The 7076-nt window shown below is 44.9% G+C and overlaps 1 pseudogene; it reads right to left on the bottom strand.

The window, feature by feature from the left end:
* Positions 1-6578, bottom strand: LOC123159423 (lactoylglutathione lyase-like; annotated as a pseudogene).
* Between the last annotated feature and the right edge of the window lie 498 nt (positions 6579-7076).

Genomic DNA, 7076 nt, shown 5'->3' with positions numbered 1-7076 from the left:
CTAAGAGGCCAACACATCGTAGGCTCCTTTGGTGGTGAAGGAGGAGCCATTGAGCAGCGTCGTGTAGTCGGGCGTCCCTGAAAGTCTCACATCCTGCAACAGAAGTCTCAAGGAAGCAAGTTCATTGAAAGCAGTTAAGGTTAGCAGGCTACGTAAGCCCAGATCAATCCCATCCATCATAATATTAGCTACAGGAGCATTTGGTTTTGTGTGGTGGGAAAAGAGGGAAGGGAAAGCAGTGCACAGGGGTTCGGGGAGAACCCAACGATCTAGCCAAAAATATGTGGAGGATCCCGATCCAACGGAAACATGTGAGATCTCGCGAAGAGCAGAGAGGTGTTTAAAAATGGCTTTCCCAAGGAAGGAAGCATTTTTACCTAGCCCTATATGCAGTGGAGAGTGGTTGAGAATCCAATCTTTCCAAGGGAAGAGAGGAGCGTGCAAAAATTTGAATGCAAATTTCAACATAAGGCAAAAGTTTTGTGCTCTCAGGTTTTTAACTCCAAGACCTCCAGCAAGTTTGGGCATACAAACCCGGTCCCACGCTACAAGACACTTGGCCCCAGAGAAAGAATCATCATTAGACCAGAAAAAAAAATCCTACGACACTTATCTTATCCCTTAGCCGAATTTTAGTTAACCAATTAGCTAGCAAATACTAACTGCCCAAATAATTGAGATATAAAATGTGCATGTAAATTATGTCCTAAGTCCCTAGCTCTTGCCAACTTCAATAAGCAATACCAAGCATTATACAAAAGAACCAAAGGAAGCAGAAAGTACCTCTTTCAGACTCAACCGCTTCATCTAGCACTAAGTTGAGTGCTGGTCATATTATGCGGTGCCTTTCAAGTTCCTGTCACTGGACATATGAATATGGCAACAGGTCAGCATATAGAACAAACCTGAAAGCTACAAAAGGGTCAACACATTGAAACAAATAAAGGAGGTTATACATTCTTGAGCTACTAGCACAAGAGACTGTAATATGTATACATTCTTCAGCTTATACATCCTTTTTGTGTTCTTATTACAGAGATATATACCCAGTCTTATAGGAAGCACAAATTATGTGAGTGAATTTCACAAAACCTAGGTTTTACAGCTCACGTGTCACAAAAGACTAGGTTTTGGAATGCACAATTAATCCCAGGTTTTGTGGTTCGTGCAACGTCCAACAAAAATACTTATGATAGGACCCGATTTAAATAAAAAAAAGTACGGAGTATGTGGCAGGTTTCGTGAACTTCACCCGACGACTTAAAACGACTACATAGCACCAGCCAGCTCAAGTTAACACAAAAACAGAGGGCAAAGAGATATATTTCCCCTTCATTCATATCACAAGGCAAGCTGCTGGATTGCAACTATTCATAGGAAGCCACTTAATTGTGTTCAATAGCTAAATCCTTATCATGTGCAAATTTGGAGCACCGAATTATTATGCTGACAAAAAAATTAGAGACGGAGTAGGAGGGAATGGAATGTCAGATAAATCAACCTTGTCACTACTAGAGAAAACCCTAGCAGTAGCGCGGGTATTTTGCCTATCAGTAGCGCGGGACGACGCGCTACTGATAAGGCGCTACAGCTAACGTGTAGTTGTAGTGCCCGTCGTCCCACGCTACTGCTATACATGGCTAGCAGTAGCACACTTTAGTGTAGAGCGCTGCTGCTAATATCTGCAGCGCTTTTTAGCAGGAAGCGCTACTGGTAAGGGAGCGCTACTGCTAACTTTGTTCTCCTCGCTACTGCTAGTTTTATTAGTTTCTATTTTCTTTCTGCATATTGGTTTTGTATTTGAATAGGCTTTATACAATAATCTTTAGCATATCATACACATACAAATGTAATCATAGCATATACATACAAATAGTCTCATCAAATCATGTCATCATCATAATCATCATTCAACACAAAGTGGTCTCTCGTCATCATCTCGAAAATAGCGATAGAAGTCTCGATTACTTGCAACTACATCATCATCCATCTAAAGAATGATATACGCGAGAAGAGCTATCACTTTGAGCGAGAGCGGAACTATGCAGTACATGAGTTCGTATGCCTCTCTCGCATTAGCGTGAACCTAAACTAACTACTGCCTGTCGCTCGGAAACCGGAAACCTGTACACCTGGGCCTGACACTCCGGCGACTCGTCGTATATATACTCCTGGCGTAGCACTTCTTCGCCGTCGATGATCTATGCACTTGCATCGTCACATGAGTCGATGATATGCAACATATATAGTTGAGCAACAGAAAGAGACAGACTTGGCAAAAATAGAAGCAACATATCATAAGCATAAATAACAAAGTTGATCGTACCCAAAATGACCTAACTAGAGTGATCGTCGCTAGTCGAGGAGGACGGTTTAATTACATTACAAATAAAGTTTCGTCGTGTATAACTCAAAGTTTCATCATACAGAAAGTATGGATTAAACGGACACATTGTCATATATTGACAATCACTCCAACATGTAGTGCCATCCATCCAAGTCAGGGAGATAGTCCTCGAGCCTAGTGAAAGGCTTCAGGTCGAGACGTTGAGCGGCTACCCGTATTCGGACGTCTTCCCGCGACATTTGTTCTTCTTCGTAGAACATCCCTGTTTTTCCGACGACCTCCTTCATGATGATTTAGGCAAGTTCGCGCAGAATGTGATAGAACTCAGCTCGAAGTCGATGATCCTCGATATCTCCTATGTTCTTTGCCCATTGCAGAATATGGGCATCGCCGGATGTAGGTGACATGCGAAGGTTCTGGTGATCCCGTCTATACTCCAGCATGTGGTGTAGGACATAGAATCCATCATTAAGAGAACCAGTCGGTTACTGGATGCAGCAGAAGTTGGTCTTATGGCCGAAGGCGGGCCTGCCGTCCCTTCTCTTCTTGTCCTTGACCTCTCCACCCCGTGCGTCATAGTAAAACATAGCACTATCGAGAACAGACTTGATGTGGGTGTAATCCTTTTTGTTAATGTTCTTCGACGAGTCCAAGTAAAGAGCGTGGGAGTATCGGGAGTAGAGGATGATGAGGACGGCGCGAAATAAGTACACCTCAAATTAATTAGCCTCCACCGTGCAAATGAATGATTGAAATCGAAGGAAGGATATCCGCGCGGATGACTTACAGGGGATGATAAGGCACGAGAATCGCCTCCTTGTCCTTATTGGCGAGCATGAAATTGACGATGTATTCCCTCGCGTATTCACGGCGCTTTGTGCAGACTCCCAAGAAGCCCTCGTGCATGAAGTACGGGTCAGCGACACAGATATGAGGTATCTACTCAACCCCGATGAGGTAGTTCATGTGCAAGGCATAAAGGCGGACAAACGTAAAATCCAGCTTCTTCACGTGAAACATGTCGAATATGTAATCGAATCGAAGGAAGAACTTCTCCGCGGGGAATGTGTTGACGTACGACAATTGCCGCGGAACGTTAACCACGTAGAGTGGGTATCCTGGATCTTTCGAGGCGATGAGGCCTTTCTCTATCCACAGTACATCGTCATGAAGTATCCTTAGATCGCCGAATCTGGCCCCTAGCGCTGCTTCAGGTAGGATTGGTTGACCGGAGATATGCTATTTTTCCGCACCAGGGATATCTATACGGTCTTGAACCCGAGGCTGCTGAGGCGATTGGATCATAGAAACATGTATACTGTTTATGCATTATTCTGACTCAATTTGTCTTTTTTGCTGAGAGCTGCTCAGAAGTCCAAATGACCTAAAATTTGGAGCGGACCTCACGTGATAAATTGTCTACCATGCAAAAAAAAATTGGAATTTTTTATTTTGAATTTTTGTGATTTTTTTCTGGTCGGATGCAAATGAGTCTGAGCACCGAAACACCGCACTCCTTAGATAAGGTGCTAAGCGTATTAAAAAGTTTAGCAACTAATGTTCACAATGCATAGGTGCTTTATTTGTTGTTGCTAAGCTCCCTTCATTTAATGCTTTAGCAACTAAACTATTTTATTCATTTAATGCTTTAGCAACTAAACTATTTTATTCTGGGGTCATAAACTCATATCTCTTCTTTTTATTACCTTGCCACATCAGATTTTTTTTACCTACATGGTAGCCTTAGCATATGTACAAGATGGAGCATTGTGAAGGGCAGGGGCGGAGCTGGGCCCCAGGCACCCAGGGCCCAGGCCCGGGGCGTGGAGTTTTTCCAAAGCTGTTACCTATCTATATAGAATTCGATATGGGCCCAGGTTGTAGCCCAGCCCACACACATGTTGCTCTTCTTTTGTCTAAAAAAACATAACGCTCTTCCAATTTTCGAACTGTAGAGCGTCGCCCCGCACGCACGCACGACGGGCTGACCTAGTACGCACGCACACGCACACCCAATGGATCAGATGCAGCCGCTGCACCGATCGACCTCCGCCATTTGCCGGGCTCAGCCCTACCCGCGCTACCAGCCTTCCCACGCGTTGTCGTCCCGATCCGGCACCGTCGTCCCATGCTGCTACCAGTCCATCACCGTCCGCCATGGGCCATGACCCGAGGCTGCTGAGGCGGCGGTCCTGGGCGGGCTCGGGCAGCGGCGGTGAGGTCGAGGGCGGCGACGGTGAGGTCGAGAGCGGCGGCGGGCGACGACGGTGAGGTCGAGAGCGGCGGCGGGCGGCGGCGGTGAGGTTGAGGGCGGCCTCGGGCGGCGGCGGTGAGGGCAGGCTCGGGCTCGGGCGGCGGCGACAGAGGAATTAGGGGTACAGGGGGGAGAGGGGGCAAAAGGAGGACTTAGCAAAATTTTAAGCCCGCGGATGGTTAAGTCGAACTAGCAGTAGCGCTGTTTTGAAAACGCGCTATAGCTAACACGCTACTGATATAGAAAGCAGTTATTTCTTTTGTTTATCCTTACATTTTTTTTCATTTCTCAGTTTCCTACTTCTTTCATTTTCATTTACTTTTTTTTGTTTTCATTTTTTTTCTTTCTTAGCAGTAGCGCCCTACGCAGGAAACGCGCTGCAACAATGACCATAATGGTAGCGCGCTTTGCGCGGAACCGCTATTACTATTCCTAGCCTACCGCCAACACGGTGGGATTTATAGTGGTAGCGCTTTTTGCTGCGCACGCGTTGCTACTATAGTTGTAGCTATAGCGCGCTTTTCTGAAACGCGCTACTACAAAGTAGCAGTAGCGCCCTATTTTAACCAGCGCTACTGCTATGCCTCTGTGTATAGGCTTTTTCCTAGTAGTGTGTCGTCAAACTTTGGCCTGGTCGATTGTAGTCCCCTTGGCTGCGCCCAGCGTGATCATCAGGAAGTAAACGAACAGCAAAAATCGTCCGCTTCGCTTGACGAGATGGCGCGTGCTCTGCGGCCGTCTTCGGCGGTGCCCACCCTGCTCTGCCTCCTCTCCTCCCACCCCTCCCTCTCCGTCGCAAGCCGCGCTGCTCAAGTCCTCCTAAATATTCAGTCTACTAAGATGAAAGAACACTACATCTAAAAAATATCTTAGAACAGAAGGTACCTTATAATCAAGTACGTCCTTCGTTAGTAGCTTCATCCCAAGGGCCTGCATGGAAACAAACAATACATCATCATGTATGAGAATGAGACTGCTCCCCTAGAGATACAAAAAAATATTTAGCATCTCCAACTTTTGGAATAGCCCAGCCTTAGAAAAGCAAAAAATACTTTCTCATAGAACTTGATAGAACGCTCAAGATCACCAACACGAAGCATGACTTGACAAAGAGGTTCATGTATCTCAGCCCTCTGGATACGGGCAAACCTGTAGCCATCAGGTCCTGTGCAAAGGCAATAATAGTGAATATATCCTCCCTTGACATGACCAGGTACACGAGTGATATTGCCACCCTTGGATTTAACATGCACAGCCAACTTGTACACCTGCATTTGCATCCATGATCTAAATAATAAAAATTTGCATTTATCATATCATAGAATATAATTTCACAGCATCGACATAGGCTATTGCAAATTGATAATACTGCATCCTCATTAGCGATTCCGAAATGCCCAAAGCGCTCTCCAGTGTCATACTTGTCAACACCATAGTCTGTTGAGCAAGGGTAAATTTTTAGCACAGTAGAAGTTACCGAAAATTGAAATGCTTTACCAGGAAAAGAGTTGGTCAGTTTATATGAAGAGATAAATGTATTTTCCTTATTGGTTTGATGCATATTGTACAACTGCAAACATAAGTGGCATGCATATTGGAGAAACTGTGCCACAAAACTTTTGGCAACTTAGTGAACATACTATATGTCAATTCATGTGCGAAGTTGGTGTCCTTCCAAAGCCAAGGAAGGCGTTGGTGTACTTCTCATCAGGAACATCTCTTTTCCTCAGCAGTTTCATCCCAAAGCATTCTGTGTATTACCTCCCACAATGACAAAGATCACATCAAAGCCATGATATTACTTGCAGATGTTGCAAATGTCACTTAGAATATAGTAACATGATTGATTATGCGGTCCAGATCCCCGACACGGCAAACCGCGTGGAGCATCCTCTTGCTGTCCTGTTTATGCCACTCAAGCTCATGCCACTGAAGCACAGCCTCAGCTGCCTTCGTGGCTTCACTACCAGTTGCCATCCCTGATGCAAGAGTGTTACATCTAATAAAAACGAGAGAGAAGCGTGGCGGGGCGGGCATCCAACTGCGAATTAGAATTACCACCAAAAGGATCAGTGCTCAGCTGACAGAACTCTAGGTGAAGACATCTCCTTTTTTCACTCCCCCCTTTCACTCCCAATCCCTACATCTATATTGGACAGACAGCAGCAAAAGTCGCAGCTCAACCAAATCAAGATGCAAGGCTCCCCATTGAAGAACTTTGATGATGCATTACCCATCCATTTGATGGACACACATAACGAAAAAAAGAAAGAAAAAGAAGATGAAGATGGGTGTCCCTGCTCTTACAAAGATCCTCTTGATGTCTTCAATCTAAACCCAAAGTTGCTTTGAAATTAAACTGAAATTAGAGAGGATAAGTATGTGTTTGAAAATGTCAGCTTTCAGATGTGGAAGCTGATAGAATAAAACATGTGATGTGCTGCTGTTCCTGTTTATAAATTCTACAAATACTAA

Source organism: Triticum aestivum, chromosome 1D (assembly GCF_018294505.1).
Source record: "Triticum aestivum cultivar Chinese Spring chromosome 1D, IWGSC CS RefSeq v2.1, whole genome shotgun sequence".
In the NCBI taxonomy this organism is placed as follows: Eukaryota; Viridiplantae; Streptophyta; class Magnoliopsida; order Poales; family Poaceae; genus Triticum; species Triticum aestivum.
The sequence above is the reverse complement of the archived record's forward strand: the minus strand, read 5'-3'. Positions and strand labels throughout refer to the sequence as shown.